Below are 18,706 nucleotides of genomic sequence, written 5' to 3'. Positions count from 1 at the left end.
ATATGTTTTATTAATATTTTTATACTAGGTATAAGATCTAAGCAGCCTTTACTAAAAGGTTGCTAGTGTGTTTGTTAACATGAAACCAGTGTGAGGAAAAACCACTGTATTACCAGATTGGGTAGAAATGAAATACACTTTTGGAAGGATGATGTATTGTAATCTCTTTCAAGTCAAATTGCTTTCATAATTTTTGTTCCCCATCCCAGACTGCCTGGCTTTCCCAGACTTTTTCCATCCTCAGTGCTGGGCAGATATATGTCCTTGTTTCTGTGACTACTGAACTCTCCCACCTCCTCATTTTGAAGAACTGTCTGGCAAAAAAAGGCAGTGATCTTGCGGGAAGAAACAACTCTTTCAACGGCTTGTCCCTGTCAGTGACCCTCGCCTTGGAGCCTGTTTCATCCATTTACTCTTGTTCCAACTTCTCATAAATCTCAGCTCCGGTACCTCTATTAATTCGTAGGTGGAATAGAAGGAAGAAAATGAGATTATTATAATCCCATTAGCTTCTTGATCCTGATTGGTTGGCCTTGTTAGAAAGTAGGCCTTCCAGAACCTATAATAAATTTTACTAGGCACAAGTGAGATGCTATAGATTGGATGTTGTGCCCCCTAAAATTTGTATTTTGAAACCAATCCTTAATGTGACATAGGTGTTAGGAGAGTCTGTGGGAGGTGATTAAGTCATGACGGTGAAGTCCCCATGAATGGGAATAGTGCCCTCATGAAGCAGACCCAGAGAGCTCCCTTACCCTTTGTCACGTGAGGACACAGCAAAAAGAAAGCCTTTTATGAATCAGAAAGCAGGTCCTCACCAGACACAGCCTCCTGGTGCCTTGATCTTGAACTTCACAGCTTCCCAGAAATGTGAGCAATAAATGTTTATCCTTATAAATCACTCAGTCTAGAATGGTTTGCTACAGCAGTCTAAGACATGGCAGATGTTATAGATCATTTCCTATACTATAATTGGATCTTTACTGGAAGAGAACAAATTAATATTTAAAATGCTAAACAAAAGTTATTTTCATAGTTGGTGTAGGTAAGAGTGTGGTTGAAGTGGCAGTGAGACTACGTGTCGTATTTGTCACCTGTGAGGAAGAAGGGAGAACAGAGAGGATGGAGAATGGGGTCAAGGGGTCTTGTCCACTCTACACTTTAATTTTATTTTTTAAATTTTGAGCCATGTGATTGCATTATCAACTCAAAACTTTAATTTTAGCTCTAATAAAAACAAACAGAGGCAGGGACAGAGGGAAGGAGATAGGGAGGGAGGAAGGAAGGAGGAAAGGAGGGAAAGGAGAGGGGAAAGGGAGAGGCAGCTCCTTCCTTCTCCTCTATAATATGTAGAAATTGAACCTCTCTGATGTGGAAGACAGAAGGAAAAAGAGATGCCTTTCTGAATATTATAAAAGTTACTTTCAGTATCAAATTTTCATTTCTGTGATTAATTACAGTTTAAACCTGAAATAAATTATGTCAGCTAATCTATTATAAACACATTTATAATCAGACATAGAAAAAAAATCAGTTATTTCTGTTCACAGTGGGAGGGCCCAGCCTGCATTGTAAACATATTTATTTCGTGAGTTGATTTCTATAGAGTTGTATACCAATAATTGCTATACAGTTTTATATACACACATATGCACACACACACATATACATACATACATACATATGCATTCAAAAAATATCTGCTTGGATTGTAGAATTAAATGTCATTTTGATTATAGAGACTGTTATTTAAGGCAATATTCTTATATCTAACACTTTTCTTTAGAACGTATACCTCTTTTGTTTGTTAATATTCTAGAGCTCAAAAATTTAGTATGCAACTCCAAAATTATAAATCCTCCTTGGAGCCAACCTAAACACACCTGGCAGCTCCGTAGCTGCCTGAAACTCCAGGTACCTGCAGACATCTCTTCAACATTTTTCCAGTCATGCGATAACCCCCAAACCTAATTGTTTTCTCCCATTTCTTTCTCTCTTGCATAACAAAGAGAAGAGATGGCCCTTGTAAAATACTCCAGATAATTAAAGTAATTTAATAGACAGTTGGGTCTCAATGCCACTAATACTGACTCTTTATAAACCAAAGAAATATGGAATATACATTTGTTTCTACTTTGAATATATTCTCACTGGTACACTGGTAGATCTTCAAAAAGAGCTCTTCAAAAGGTCAGAAAAAGAACATTTTTGTTTGCTTGTTTCTGTAGTGTCTGATTTCAAACTATCATCATGACTGATCTCCAACTACCAAGGCTCTATGTCCTACTCACAGGTAAATCTCTATCCTCTTCAGCATTCCTTAGTCTTTCTCTGCTGTGTTCTCACAACCATCACTTGAGTTCAGCTATCAGTGTTCTTGCTGAATATTGCAACTACACCACTCCAAATTCAGTTCTTGAACCCTCCATCTGTCCTCAGTAATACAGCCAGAACTATCTTTCTAAAATGCAAAGTTTTTGCATCAGTGTGGTTCATTGCCTTCAGACAAAGCCCAAAATATTTCCATAGCTTCAGATGGTCCTTTTTGATTTGGCCCATATCTGTATTTGACCTAGTCACATTAACTGGCTAAAGTTTCTTAAAAGTTTTCCTTCATTTGTTTTTGTGGTTGTATACCCTTTCTCTTTTTTTTGTGGTTTTTAAAAAATTTTTTATTTTTAAATCATGTTTATTCTATTACAGTTGTCTCAGTTTTTCCCCCTTCCCCCCTCCACCCCTCCCACCCCCACCCCCTGCTCACACAGTCAATTCCCACTCTGTTGTCCATGTGCATGGGTCATTCACACATGTTCTTTGTCCAGTCCCTCCTTCTTCTTTCCACCGTTGTCCTCCTTCCCCATCCCCTCTGGTCACTTTCAGTCTGCTCCATGTTTCCGTACTTGTGATTTATTTTATTCACTAGTTTAGTTTGTTGAATAGATTGCACTTATAGGTGAGATCATATGGTATTTGTCTTTCACCAGCTGGCTTATTTCACTTAGCAAAATATTCTCGAGTTCTATCCATGTTGTCACAAAAGGTAGGAGTTCCTTCTTTCTTTCTTCTTTTTTTTTAAATGCATATTTTATTTCTTTATTTATTTTAAATGTCAAAATACATTATAAAATATTAAAAAATTAAATCCATTATATAGACTCATGAATTAAAACAACATGGCACAAGCACAGAAATAATCTGATATATCAATGAAATAAAATGAGCATTCTAGAAACAAATGTATATTTCTGCCTAACAATGTAATATATGATTAAATTGATATTTCAAATCAATAGGGAAAATTAGGCTTATTCAACAATTAAGGTGCCTGGACCACTATTACTTGAAATAAAACAAGTATAGAGCCCCATTTCACACATTATACAAAAAATATTCAGGTGAGTTAAAAATCAATATGTAAAATCTAAGGAGTTTTAGGAGAAATACAAAATAATATTTTTCTTACCCTGAAGTAAAATATTCAAACCCAGAAGCTATAAAGTAAAATATTGACAATATGACTATATAAAACATTTAAGAATATATAGTAATATACATATTTAAAAAGTTAAAGGACAAATAATAGAAAAGGAAAATATTTGCAACACATCTAAAAAAGGGTTAATAGTTTTTTTAGGGAAAAAATTCTATAAACATTCAATTAAAAAATGGATAAAGAATACCAAAAAGTCATTTAAAGCTTTTTTAAAAATAATAGAAACAGGCAAGAAACATACAAAAACGGGTTTAGTTTAAACAAATAGTAAAGGAACAATTAAAATAACACATCATTGTCACAATCAGATTAGTAAGGATTAAAAATATTGGTAATATCAAATATTGGTGACTGTGAAAGGAACTGGGTATTCATAGACTCTTTTTTTCCATCTTCTTAAAGGAGTCCCTTTAGCATATTTTGCAGTGCTGGTTTGGTGGAGGTGTATTCTTTTAGCCTTCTTTTGTCTAGGAAACTCCTTATTTTGCCTTCCATTTTAACTGAGAGCCTTGCTGGGTAAAGCAGTCTTGGTTTCAGGCCTTTACTTTTCATGACTTGGAATATTTCTTGCCATTCCCTTCTGGCCTGTAGTGTTTCTGTTGAGAAGTCAGCTGCTAGACATATCAGGGCTCCATTATATGTTACTACCTCTTTCTCCTTTGTTTCCTTTAGGACTCTCTGTTTGTCTTTGATATTTGCCATTTTAATGATGATGTGTCTTAGAGTGGGCCTCATTGGGTTCCTCTATGCTTCCTGGACTTGTGTGACGTTTTTTCTCCTCCAATTAGGGAAGTTTTCCATCATTACCTTTTCACACAGTTTCTCTAGCTCTTCCTCCTCTTCTTCGCCTTCTGGAAACCTTATTATATGGATATTATTATGTTTCATGTTGTCCTGCATTTCCCTAAATGCCTTTTCATTATTTTGAGTCTTTTTTCATTTTCTTGTTCTTTCTGGGAGCTTTTTTATACATTATCTTCCAGCTCGCTGATTCATTCCTCTCCTTCATCTAGCCTGCTTTTGATTTCTTCTACTGTGTTCTTCAATTCAGAAATTGTATTCGTCATTTTCCCTTGTCTCTTATTGATAGTTTCTATGTCCTTTTTCATGCTGATACAGTTTGCAGTAAGTTCCTCATAGTTTCCCTGTAGTTTTTTGTAATTCTCTCTGAGCTCACTGAGCTCATTGAACCATTGTTTGGAACTCAGTATCTGATAGTTTACTTGCCTCTCTTTCATTTAGTTCTCTTTCTGGAGATTCCTCCTTTCCCTTCAAGTGGGGGGTATTTCTTTGTGTTCCCATTATTTGTGAGACTCTTCTCTTTTGCTTCTGCTTCTTAAATTGATCTGTCTTGATTTCTTGACTTTGTAGTGTGAACTTCTATGGTAGGAGACCGCTGTTTTTTCTTTCTGGACCTGCCTCTGATGATGTCAGATGTTGCCCATGTCTGACCTTAGGCAGTCTGTTTGAGACTTTCAGGAATCTACTGTCTGTGGCTGTCTTCTTCAGCTGTTAATTTAGTCACTCTGCATTCAGCAGGCCAGCTTAGACACCACAGGGTGGGGCAGAGTCCCTCCTGGGGTGGGGTTATTGGGTCCTCTCCTGCTGCTGCTGCTCAGAGGAATGGTCTGCCTGAGCCAGACAGTTGCTGCCATATGGGGGAGGAGTTAGCACAGGGATCCCACCAGCTACTCTCTCCATTCTCTCCCCAAACCCTCTGCCTCCATTCTCTCCTCAAGTGTCTCCAGACCTCTCTTCATCCCCTTTAGCCAGGGATCTACTATCTGTGGCTGCCACTCTTTACTCAACAGTCAGGTTTTAGCATTACCGGGGCCGGGGCCGAGTCCCTCCTGGGGGTGGGGCTATTGTGTCCTCTCACACTGTTGCTGCTCAGGGGAGTGGTGTGCCTGAGCAAGATGGCTGCTGTTGTATGGGGGATAAGCCAGCACCAGGACCCCACTGGCTACTCTCTCAGTTCTCTCCCCAAAGTCTCCTTCCCCAGTCTCTCCTCAGGTGTCTCTAGTCCAGTCTGCCCTTGCCTTTGCCAGAGACCAGAGTAAGTAGCTGCAAATAAAAATTTATGCATTGGCCATTTAAATGGCTCTTTGCTTCTCCAGCTGCCTATCTCTGGCTGAGAACAATCCTGACACTTTTCACAGCTGGGTGTTACCTGTGTACTTTTTGGGCTCTGGTGCTGTAGGCTGGAGATCCCTGCTTATGGTTTAGACCCCGCTCTTCTCAGGGAGATCCAATTGGCTATTTCAATATCCTTCTGGTGCTGCTGCCTGTGGGCGCCCTGCCCACATTCTTGAGTCTCTACTGCACTTCTTACCAGTTAGGATGTGCTAAAGCTGATTCTTCTGTCTGTCCGAGGTTATAAGGCTCCTCTCTCACTATTGTTCATTTGTTTGTTCCTGGTGATTTCTCCACAATTTAGTTGTAATTCCAGATTGGTCCTGGGAGGAGGTCAGTGTGACTTCTACTTACTCCTTCGCCATTTTGATTCTCCTAATTTCTTTGTTGTTAGTTCCTTTGTTATCATTATTTAATACTGTCTTTTAAAAATATTTGTGTGAGTGCACTCAAATCCTGTACTGTAATAATTTGTACATGTGCTTACCTCTTTGATAGACCATGAGCTTCAGTTATAATGGAGCATAATTGAAATGTTGATGTCATGCCTATAAACTACAAATATTGTCAGTTTTGAGAACATATATTTATAGTGTATTCCCTACAGAATGAAGGTAGCAGGATTAAGTATAAAATACGTATTTCAGAATATTTTAAATTTTGCTATTCTGCATTAGTTGATGCCTTTATTGGTACTGTATTTTGCTGTGTATAATGCACTCCTGTGTAAAATACACACCTATGTTTTTGGCCCAAATTTTCATTTTAATTTTTTTAATTCAATATTTTACTTATTTATATTTAGAAACAAAACTGATTATCATATTCCAGGGTATTATTTGCATATGGATATTGTTATTGCTTTCTAGAGTTATACTTTTAATGTATAAGCATAAATAAAAGAATTAAAAACATTTATATAAGTATGGAATTAGTATCACCTATGTATAATGCACACCCTTATTTTTCCTCAAAAATTTGGACAAAAAAGTACATATTTTACATGGCAAAATACAGTAATTCCTTTAAAAATATAAAAAAGTGAAAGCACACATTAGACTTGCAGATGACTATAAGCTTAGAATAATAAATATCATCTAGGGCCTATGCTTAAATTGAAAACAACCTTATTAAAGAGGAGTCATCATATATAAAATACAGCAACAACAAGTTTATTGTGGCATACTTTGAGTTAAAAAAAGAACTGCGCAAATAGAAAAAGGGAAGTCACACTGAGATATGTATGTATCAAAATACAGCATTTTCAAAAGTAAGCATAAAACAGAATTTCATAAACAAGAACTTCAATAATCAGTCGTGTTTTGAATAATTCCATAAATACTTCTTGACAGCCTATTCTATGCAAATCACCAAATGGATATTGACCATGTATAAGTTGATATTGAGGAATAACTATGTCCATTTAATCCACTTTTAATAGAGTACTCAACAATCCTTTAATACTTATAGATAGTGAAAATGAGAAAATAGTAATAAACCATATAATAGGAACCGCTCAGATGTTCACTTCAGTTATGTGTCCAAATTTAACTTTAGAGAGAGACATAAGGAATTTGAAGAAAGTTCAGAAGAAGTCAGGAGAATCTATAGCATTGATTTAAAGGTTTAATAATTACCTTTAAAAAAGAGACCCCCCTACCCCCCCAAAAAAAGAATTGGTATGATTTACCTTGAGAGAGGAAGGGTGAAAGCTGATCTTAGCAGGTCCTTATCTCCACCTGAAACCCTTAGAACCAAATGTGTTTGAGACTTCAGAAAATTTTGGAATTTCTTTTTTTTTAAATTTAATTTTTATTGTACTTTTTCTCATTACCATTTATTTCCCTTATCCTCCTCTCCCTTCAGCAATCACCACACTAAAGTTAATACTTGTACATTTAATATAATATATAAACCAACAGGTTCTGGGGTGGAACTCCAATCCAACACATTAATATTTCTACAGTCACACCTATGACTAGCCCCATCAAGTGGGATAAAGAAGACTACCAGTAGCTTTGTGTTAATAAAGACCAGGTCAGATTTTGTTATCAAATGAGTTTCTGGTAACATTTCAGCTTTCAGAGATTTTGGGATTCCAGACTTGTCTTTCTTTTGTTGGTTATGGTGTGAGAGTTCGGAGTTCAAGAAACTTTTTTAATGTTGAAAGTTTTAAGAAGGACTACCTGCATTTATTTGCAAATGGATAAGTTCTATTTTAATGTGCTTGTCAATTCAGTATTAAATAAACATGGCAAAAAAGAAAAATCATCTCTCAAAATCTTATCATCTCACAACTCTTACATTTTCCCTACATGACACCGTTCCTTCTTCAGCCTTGTCTAAAATGATTTTTCCACCCCATTCTGTCCAATGATATTTCAGTCCTTCTTGAAAATTCTCTTGATGACTCACCTCCTTCAGAAAATTGCCCCAAGTCAGCTCCCCTGGATCTGTGAAGTGCAAACCCTTTACAATCTCATTTTCTCTTTCTCTTCCTATTTCACCAAGGCCTTAACCCTGACTTGGGTATGCTGTATGGTATCTCTCCACACATATGATAGCTCAATGGTCTTGGGTTTTACCAGTGACCATAAAGTTAGAAATAAATTTTAAATTGAAATGTTTCTGCTAAAAGAGAAAGTACTTTTATGCATTCTTTTCATAAGCCAAGACTAAAATATCTGAAGTACTTTTAAAAATACACATTTAAAATTTGAGCAGAGTTTCAAATTGCAAAAATCAAAGTTCACCTGAAAAATAAAATCTTTTTCTTCAAATTCACTGAACGTTGCCTGAGATTATAAATAAACAAATGAATTAACAAATTAGTCATAATCTTATGCAACCTTTAAAATATAGCTTGTATCAGACTCTTATAGTCTATATTATACATATTATATACACATATACATACATAGGTATCTACATATGTGTGTGTGTATATATATAATATTTACAAAAAGAGTTGTGACTTGTTTTTGCCATATTACTGTATATAAAAAATTCAGGGGTGAATTTTATGTAATCATGTGACAGCAGATATTAAAAATGATTTATTAATTGCATAGATTTACTTACTTTGAATTAACAATAGATTTTTTCAAAAACATAAGTATTTTAATTTATTTAAACTAATAAATATTCTATTTCTCCTGCTTAACTGCTGTCATAATATATTTCATTCTTTACAATTTGTTGCAAACTTTTAAAATCTAACATGCATGGTATGAAAATTCGCCCACCATTTTTTTCATTTTTTTCCTCCTCTCCCATTTTCCTGGTTCAAAGGAATACAATTTCAATATTAAGCATAAGAAGCAGTGTTTTCCCTCTCTCTTACAAAAAAATTAAAATGTTCTAACATTTCCCTTAGAAATCAGATTTTTAGTACTGTCATTCTCAAACATATCTTTACATTATTAAGTATGTAAAACTTTATTATTATTTTTTTTTACAGACCGAGGGATGATTAGATTCTCAGCTCTGCCACAATAGGGGCAAATGATCCAAGCCCATGGCTAAGGAGGCACAAGGATATTATTTCATTAAGCAGAATACAGCAGATGTTTTCCCAAAAGATGTATATGAAGCCTGCAGAACCAGTTTTTAATTGTGTTAGTGCAAAAATCAGGAGGCAGAGGCTATACAGATAATTTATTCTTGCATGTCTTAAATATTGTTATTCACAAGGAAAACAATAATCATGTTTGGTTATTTTGTGAAAGACATATGCATCAGCATAATGTAAATGCAAAAAGAATTGACAGCAATGTGAAATTCAAAGTGCTTTCTAGGTAGAAGTTGTCTTAAGGAGCAGAGTACTGTGTGTGTGTGTGTGTGTGTGTGTGTGTGTGTGTGTGTGTGTGTGTGTGAAATTTTTGCCAAAAAGACATGAGGCCAAGTGATTTTTCAGTTGTATTATCAAAAAGCATTTTGCAATAATCTCAAAGATCTTATTTTATTGACTGACCCCTGCCCAATCCTGTTGGCATTGTGAGTTTCCAAACATATTCAGTAAAATGTCCTTCCTTTCCTTTTTCATCAAGCACCTCCTCTTCTTGTCCTTTCTTACCTCTTTTCTTACCTCTTTTATGTAATACAAACTTGGGGCCAACATGCAGCCAAAAAAAGCCAAAGAAAACTCCCCTCACGTCTCAAGTATGGTCCGACAAAAATTTTTAAAATTTATTTTTTTAAAGATTTATTATTTACTTACTTATATTTAGAGAGAGGAGAAAGGAGGGGAAAAAGAGAGGGAGAGAAACATCAGTGGGTTGCCTCTTGCATGTCCCCAACTAGGGATCCAGCCCAGGCACATGCCCTGACTAGGAATAGAATCAGTGACATTTTGGTTTGGAGACCAGCACTCAACCCACGGAGCCACACCAGCCAGGGCTTCAACAAAAATTAATAATAACTTAAACTGGAAAAATGATTATCATAGTAGCTTAGTAAGATAATGTGTTTCCTAAATTTTGAAGTCAAAATATGACTCAGAATAATCCTGAAACTTCGAGCCTATTGACAAAACTCTGGACAATGTTTGACTCCACTTGATCACAAAAGTACATTCCCTTTTAATAAATTGCTAAAATTAAAGTCATGACTACCCCCAATTAAATATTCTTAGGATAGGCAGTGTTAAGCAAGTAAGTAAACTCTCAAATCTCAATTTCTTAACTTAGTAAGAGTCAACCTCCTGCTTTCACAAAGTATGGTATGCGTCGAGAGGATCTTCTGATTCCCTTCCTGAGACGGCACAGAGATCTAGCATTCCTCTAGTTGCGTCTGCCCTCTTGGAGTCCTCACTTCTCACCACTTGGATGAGTGAGAACAAGTAATATCATGAGAACCTTTTAGAAGTCAGGATGCATGCATCTTTCTCCATGTATACCTCATATCCCATTGCCCAAAGCTGATGATATGATCCCATCAAAATGCAAGTGATCTGGGCCAGGCTGTCCTCCTGTGTGCCCAAAAGAAATTATAAAATGATCTGGCAACCACATAGCACTGTACTGCCACAGGCTGAAAATACATATTTGAATGGCTAATAGAATATGCAAGTAAATATTGAAGGGCTCACAAATATTGACTATTGTTTTTTAAGAAATTCATGCCTTGTAATAGGAGATAGAGTATGGAATGTCAAGATAAAAAATATGCCTCATTATCATTGATAAAAGGAGTATAGGACACTTATATCCACAGGTAAACATAAATAAGCAAAAATGCATCACTTATTTTGCCTCTAGGCTAATCATGCATAAAAATGAAACTATAAACTATAAAAAGACCTTTATCCTCTCAGAATATCTGAAAATGTATTAAGTATTTCAGAATGTATTCCAAAATAGGAAAAGTATTGAACTGTATTGCTCAAAAACAATGCACCCACTGTTTCTCTAGATATAGATAGATATAGATATATAATTATCAGGAAATTATAGAAAACTTGAATTTGCTTGTTTGCTAAGAAATGAAAAATTGTAATCTCTATGTTTCATACAAACAAAAAGACAAAAAAACAACAAAACTAAGAGCCAATGTCTCTCAAAACAATAATAATAGGAAGTTAGCATCGAAAAAGTTATTTCTCTTATAAAAAGCCAATTTCTCTTCTGCCCACTACAAATGTCTGGGTTAGAAATCGTAAGCACTAATTGCCTGAAGGTTGGAAACTCCATGGATTTCAAAGGTCAGGTCAAAATACCAGCACAGGTAAGGAAAGGCTTGTTAGCATAAACTAGCAATTGGATTCTGGTGTTGCAGACATTTTGTATTAAATAAAAGGATGGAAAGGAAAAAATAATCTAAGGGAATGCTGAGTTAAAAGCTTGTAGCACCAGGAGGATTTAGAGCAAAGCAATCATTAAAAATCCTTTGGGGTTGGATTCTTTAGAAGAGTTAACTACACTTGCCTGCCTGCTGCCATATCTCTTGGTCACTTAGGGGGTGGGGAGTGGCTCCCTGAGGAGAGAGAAGATCACGGCTGACCTCACCCAGGCCCCCAATATGCACTTAGCCAAGCAACCCTGATACGCTGTACATGGAAATTTGCTGCAGACACAGGCAGAAGACTCCATAACCAGGGAGCTTGCAGAATACATTTTCCTTTCTGTGCAGGATCCTTCACATTTCTGCTGAAAACTCAGAGCTGATTTTCTTACCTGCCCCCTTTCCTCTCTTGTTTTCTTTCTCTCTGCTGTGTTCAGTTTCTGGACAGGAATTGATCTCCAGCCAGCCCAGCAGCGGTTCTATTCTTTACAGTGTCCCCAGCCCTGGGGGGAACAAAGCCAAATGGCAAGGCCCTGGAAAATGCATCTCTGTTGGAAGGCATAAGGGCTGTGTGGATGGGGAGCTCCTCTGTCTTATAGCATTAAGGTCTCTGCCTTTTAGGATTCAAGCTGTACTTTAAATTTATCTCTTGACTTCATTATAAGTAATATCCTCATGGGAATTAAACCAAAGATAGAATATAAATTCTTCTGCTGCATTTTCCCCCAATAAACAGCCTGGTACGTATTTTCTTTCCAGTATTATCTTATGCATATACAATCATATATACCACACACACATCTGTACACTTGTATAATTTTTGTAAATAGGTTACATAAAATAGAATGCACATATTTTAAGTGTACAATTTAATGAGCTTTAACAAGTGCATCCTCCAGAATAACCATTACCGCAGTGAAGAGACAGGACAGATACCTCCTCCAGAAGGTTCCCTCATGCTCCTTTCTGAGCAGTTCCAACAGCACCTCCTCACTGATTCACTGAATAACTAATACTCAGATTGCAAACAACAGAGATTAGTTTTGCCTTTTCTTAAATTTTATAAACCGTTTGTTTATAGCTTCCTCTGCTCAGTATAATGCTTCTTGGTTTATCCTTTTTTTTTTTTTTTTGGCTAAGTAGTATTCCATTTTGTATGAAATCTCAATTTTCAACAGATCTTCCTATTAATAGACACTTACATATATATATGTATATAGAACTTTCTCTACACAATGGCGATTGTACTGTGTGGTTCCATCTGTGCCTTTCTTTTCACTTTTCCACTCAGAATTATATGCCGAGCATGCCTCCCTAAATATCCTTTGTGACTTTATTAAGGATGCATAGTCTTCCTTCATACAGATGAGCTACATATTATAGACTTCATCCTGTATTTATAATTATACACTCTCACTATTAAAATAGTTCTATAAATTAAAGTTATGTTTGCAAACAGTTGCAAAAATTACCATGATAAAATGGTGTCTAACATAAAAGGCAGAATGTCTAAATGAAAAGCACAATCCTCTCTCACTTTGCAAATTCATTATCAAAATGTGACCACATTTGACATTTTAAAAAAATAATACAGTGGTTGCTATGAGACCATTACTTTGAATAAGAATACATATTTTGATGCTGATTTTATCAACTTGAGAAATATTGCTTCATTCTCTGATATGAAAGATGAGAAATTTTCTCTTTGTGCACTATTTTCACCTCCTCTCTTCACCTGCAGATCCTTGGTTATTATTTTTACATTATAAACATCTTTACATTCCATTCAACAACAATAATGTGACCTACTCATTTTGTCTAGGATATGGTTCTATAAATATAAACACATATAAGATGTATTTCAAATCTATGCTAATATAAATTTTCTTCATTCAAAAAGCAGCTAATATGAATGACACACACACACACAAAAGAAATAAATGGAATCTTAAGTCAATAAAACCCCTACTGCCTAAGGGTAAATATTCCAAGTGCTGGAGAGTGGTGCAATCCATTTTATATACTTTTTGTCAGTTTTTCAAAACATTTCTATATTATAATCAACTGGAATTCATATTTTATGTTATTCTTTGTATTCCTTTTTAATTTTTCAGGGAATATTTCTATACAGATTATTATTATTTTTTTTTGCTGGGCACATAACGATTAACTTTGAGTTTTTGCATTTTCAAAATATCAATTTGCCCATGTATTTGATCATTGGGAGTTGAGAGATAATAAATATGATGTACTCTGGCTCTCTCTCCTTCAGAGGAAACTTCCATTTTATCTTTGAATATGTCCAGGTTTTTTCTCCTTCATTCCATGTGTTTTAAATTTTCCAGGACCTACCTATATTTGGCCTTCATTTATTTGTCTTATCTGCCACTTGGAGGAATATTTCTATCTACACACTATTTTCTTCTTCTATAAAACATTATTTGTTCTCCTATTGTTTGCCACCAGCCTCTTAAGCTCCTTTAAGCAGATGGCAGAACATCTGAACTGATTGCCCCATGTTGTGTTAACTTTATAGTCTCAGTCTTTCATTTTATGTCTCTATTCTGAGCAATTCTTTCTATTTATCTTCCAGATCCAGTTTTAAGCTCTGCTCATTGTTTTATTCAACCCATTCACTTTCTTTTGTAATTTCACCAATTATATTTTAAATTTCAGTGTATTTCTTGTTACCTGATGACACTTTTTACAAAGAGGTTATAATATTAAAAGCTGTATAGGACTTAGTACATTTAAAGAATATTTAAAATATTTTATTTGTAATAACTCACTGATCTTCACCACCACCTTGAAAAAAGTTTCTATTATTAACCCAGTTTCACAGATTAGGAAACAGAAACAGATGAGGAAAAGGCTAAATGTCATTTACAAGAACACAGTTGGCTCCAGTGGCCATTCTTTTAATGATAGTTGACCCTGGAACAGCACAGAGGTTATGAGCACTGACCCCCAAGCAGTAGAAAGTCTGTGTATAATTTTTAACCCCCCCAACTTAACTACCAATAGCCTACCATTGATTGTAAGCCTTGCTGATAGCATCGTCAATCAACACATATTTTGTATGTTACATGTATTGTATACTGTGTTCTTATAATAAAGTAAGCTAGAGAAAAGAAAATGTTATTTAAAAGAATTATAAAGAAGAGGAAATGAATTTACAGTATTTATTGAAAAATCCGCATGAAAGTAAACGCACGCAGTTCAAACCCGTGTTGTTCAAGGGACAACTATACTGTGCTGGACTTCTTCTCTTGGCTTATTATTGTAATATATTTGCAAATCTTTCTGAAAATACTAATTCAATTATTTTAGTAAGGTTTTTATGGTTGTCTTAGTTACCTTTTTCCTTCAAAGTGAGAACAATTTCATGTTTCTGTTACCTATTCTCTAATTTATTGATTAGGTTGAAAGCACGAATATATTCACACAATGGCAATTGTGCTGTGCATTTCTTTTCATTTTTCCATTCAGCACTATATCCTGGACAAGCTTCCCTGGATGTCTCTTGTGACTTAACCTGATACTTTCTTAAGGTGGCATAGTCTCCTTTCATATGGATGAGCTACGTATTTTATACTTCATTCTGTATTTATAAAGTTTCATAAATTAAAGTTATGTTTGCAAAACAGTTGCAAACTGCTGCAACTGTTGCTCCTAAAATAAAATGCAGAATCCCCTACCATGACCTGTGGGGTTCCTATAAGACTATGTAAATGACTTCACATAGGGAGAGGTTCTGATCTGTGCCCATGGTTCTTACTGAAAACAAGACTGGACGTGCATTCCGGTGATGTTATGAATACATTTCTACTTTATTTTGAAACATTTGCCAAACTAAATACTATAACACTGTATATAGCATTAAAAATGTTAAAGGACTTCTTAGCATTAGAAGCGCATTAAGCCCCAAAATTCTAAAACAGCAACATCTATTGTTGCTTGTATAAAGCTTAGTGATAATTTTTAGAATAATATCCATGGAGCCTTATTGGCATGAGCACTACCCTGCTGTATAATAACCAATCTCAGATATTTATCAACTATTGATACAAATGTTAGTCCCTGACTACTTTTTATATGTTTTAAATTTTTGAAGCTCAAGTGTGCTTGCCATAACATAAAATAAGCACTAGGCTTCATCACAAAATAAAATAAAATGAAATAAAATGTAAAATCTCTTTCCATGACCTGTGGGTTCCTACAGGACTGGCCCCTATTTCCCTCCAGACTTATCTCCTTTCCCCTTTGGCTTGTGAAGCTGCTCGCCTATTCTTTTTGCATCCTCTAAACCTTTAACCTGTGTATGGAAGTTGCACTTGTTCTCTCTGCCCCAAATCTTCTTTCCTTGGTTCTTCACTTGATGGGCTTTTGCTCATCCTTCAAGTTTCTGTTCAAATGTCGGCTTCTCAGAAAAGATCACCCCAACCTTCCAATCCTAAATGAACTCCATCTTGACACCCCATTTCATTGATAGGACATACCAACCTATGACAAACATGCGAATTTCTTAGCTTACTTGTTTATTTTTATCTCTTTATCTAGAAAGTTATGGCAGTTACTTCATGTGCCTTAATCACCATTCACATTCCACGTCCTAAGCACTATCCTGGAGCAGAGCCGGCAGCGTTAACTTGATTTGAACTTAAGTTGACTTGATATAGGCATCACTGCTCAAATGATTAGTCTTCCTACGTACTAATTAAAACAAAACAAACGACTCTCACACCAGTTTGAATAGATGAGAAGAATAAGTGCAGAAGAAGGTTGGTAGAAGATTTTACAACTTACCGAGACCACATTTTATATTTTAAAAATCCACAATTATAAGATTTGTTCTGTTATCTATGATATCAAGTGTTATAGTTTTAAAATGAGAATACCGCAGCTGCATATTCATCAAGTACAAGCTTTACTTTTGTTCCATTTTCTTTACAAACAGTTGTGTTTTGATAGAGGGCGCTGTCCTGAACTAGCAGTCCTTGGTATATAGCCCACTGATCAAAGGAGAGAAACAAATAGGTGACATTTACTAGGACTTCAAAGTACACATGTCTGTTCATATGAAAAGACACCAGTTTAAAGTGTGGTGTTACTAATGGTCCTCAGCTGGGCAATGTTTTGAAAAGTACGATTTTGATTAGAATGTTATTTACTTTTCTGTAGGTAATGGAAAAAGAATTAACTCATCAGAAAATACACGAAAGAAAATGTGGGGGCAGAGTGATGGAGAGAGCAGCTGCTAAGTGAAGTGTAGACACTGGAAATACAAGCCTTGAGAAAATCCTTTAGTTGAAACACATAAATATTGCAAAAATACAGTCTTTGAAGCCATAGTTTGAGACCATGGCTGTTTTTAAGGGCAATTTTATGAAGGCTAACTGGTAAACCAAATAATTTAATATCTAATATAGGCAATTAACTTCATATATTCTAAGCTAAAATAGCTTCATAATATATGGCAACGTCTTTGGCAACTACTCCCAGACATCAAGAAATTAAATAAAATGACTCCAAGCATTCTCCTTTGCATAGTCACTAATTAGTTCATGAGATGATTTTTGTTTTTCCAAATTTCTAAAATTTAATTTCTCATCCTAATGAGTGACTTAAGTTATAAAGCTGATGTCATTTTAAAAAATTTTCCAGACACTCACTTTTTAAAGCTTATTAGAAACCACACTTCAACCAAAATAGTCAGGCTAGAGCTCCCTTCCCTCACTCACCCTTTAAGGAGGTAGGAAATCTATTCCTGAGACAAACTGAACGGAAGTTGTGAAGTTGGGTATACCAGGCCAGCAGAGGGCAAAGGTGAGAAGCCAGACTGTGAAGAGGGAGATTAATTGAATAATTGCAGACATAGAACAGTAAGAACTTACCTCACTCCTCCCAGTTCTCTTTCTTGCCCAGCTCCACAAATGAGGGCAGCTAAGCTTATTACACACACCCAGCAGCAGCAGCAGCAGCAGCAGCAGCAGCAGCAGCAGGTCACTAAAAGAATCATCTCTAGAGAAACTTCATGGGTCCAGACAAAAGATCTACAGATTTATATACTATCTAAAGAAAACAAAGCTTAGAAGAGAAATTCGAGATGAGAGTAACATGTAAAGAACTGACAGAAAAAATAAAATTCAAGGAAATATTGATATAAAGAAAGAAAAGAGGGAGGGAGAGAGGGAGGAAGGGAAGGAGAAAAGGAGGAAGATAGAGAAGGGGGAGGGTAAAGGAGGGACAGATGTTGGGAGAGAGAGGGTGGAAAGAAATGAATAAAGTGGGGGGAAGGGAAGGAAAAAGAACAAGCCAGAGAGGCAGTGAAAGCAAAAGGAAAGTACAGCATGGTGATGCATGAGCCAAGAAAAGATGATACTGTCCAGTGTCTTGATGACAATGTCAAAGACAGGTTAAAACAAATGAGAACGGAGGCATGTCCATGGAATACCAACACTCAGGCGTGCGCGCGTACGTGTGTGTGTGTGTGTGTGTGTCTTGTAACCTCTTCTAGACCATTTTCATATGAATAGTCTGAGGGGAAGCCAGATTGTAGATGAAAAGGAGCGTGGGATATGAGAATAATCAGAGAGGTCATGCAGGTGGTTGTTTCAATATGTTTACCTATGAAGGAAATGAGAGATTTGGGGCAGGTGCTAGAGGAGCAGGAGCGGGTGAAGGGTTGGAATGAGTGAGGTCCATATGCTTGATTGTATTTGCAATATGGTTTCTAAGGAAGAAGCTTCTGTCCATCTAAGGCCTCATTGAAAGAAGCAAGAAAAAAAGAAGTTGACAAAAATTTAAAAAATAAGAAATTGATGAAGCTAGGTTATGGAGAGATAGAAGCAGAGTTCAGATGAAAAGAAGAATCCATGCCAAAGGATGAACCCTCTTCTAATTACTCAGGAGTCAAAGAGAAATGGGAAAGTTAAAGATGAAAGTGAGTTTGCTAATTTTGTAGCATGAAGGGAAAGCCTTTTTCAAGTTTCTATTTTCTCTGTGAAGTAAGTGGTGTGGTCATATGTTGGGAACCAGGGATAAACAGTAATGAAGAGTCAGATGTTTCAGAACAGCCAAAATGGAGAAGAGAAGCAAGAATTGATAGAGAACTGACAAGACTGCTAATGTTTGAATTGAAATTGGAGGCTGACTTTATTGTGTCCCGAATTAAGTTTTGTTGTGTTATATGATTAGGAGAAAACATATTTATTTTAATTGCTATTGTGTACTGCAATGTGCAAAACACAGTAGCAGATGCAAAAAAAATGTCAAATTTCTTTCAGAAAAAGTTCTTGT

Source organism: Pteronotus mesoamericanus, unplaced genomic scaffold, assembly GCF_021234165.1.
Source record: "Pteronotus mesoamericanus isolate MK-2021 breed Mesoamerican mustached bat unplaced genomic scaffold, CSHL_Meso_final contig_116, whole genome shotgun sequence".
Classification (NCBI taxonomy): Eukaryota; Metazoa; Chordata; class Mammalia; order Chiroptera; family Mormoopidae; genus Pteronotus; species Pteronotus mesoamericanus.
The sequence above is the reverse complement of the archived record's forward strand: the minus strand, read 5'-3'. Positions refer to the sequence as shown.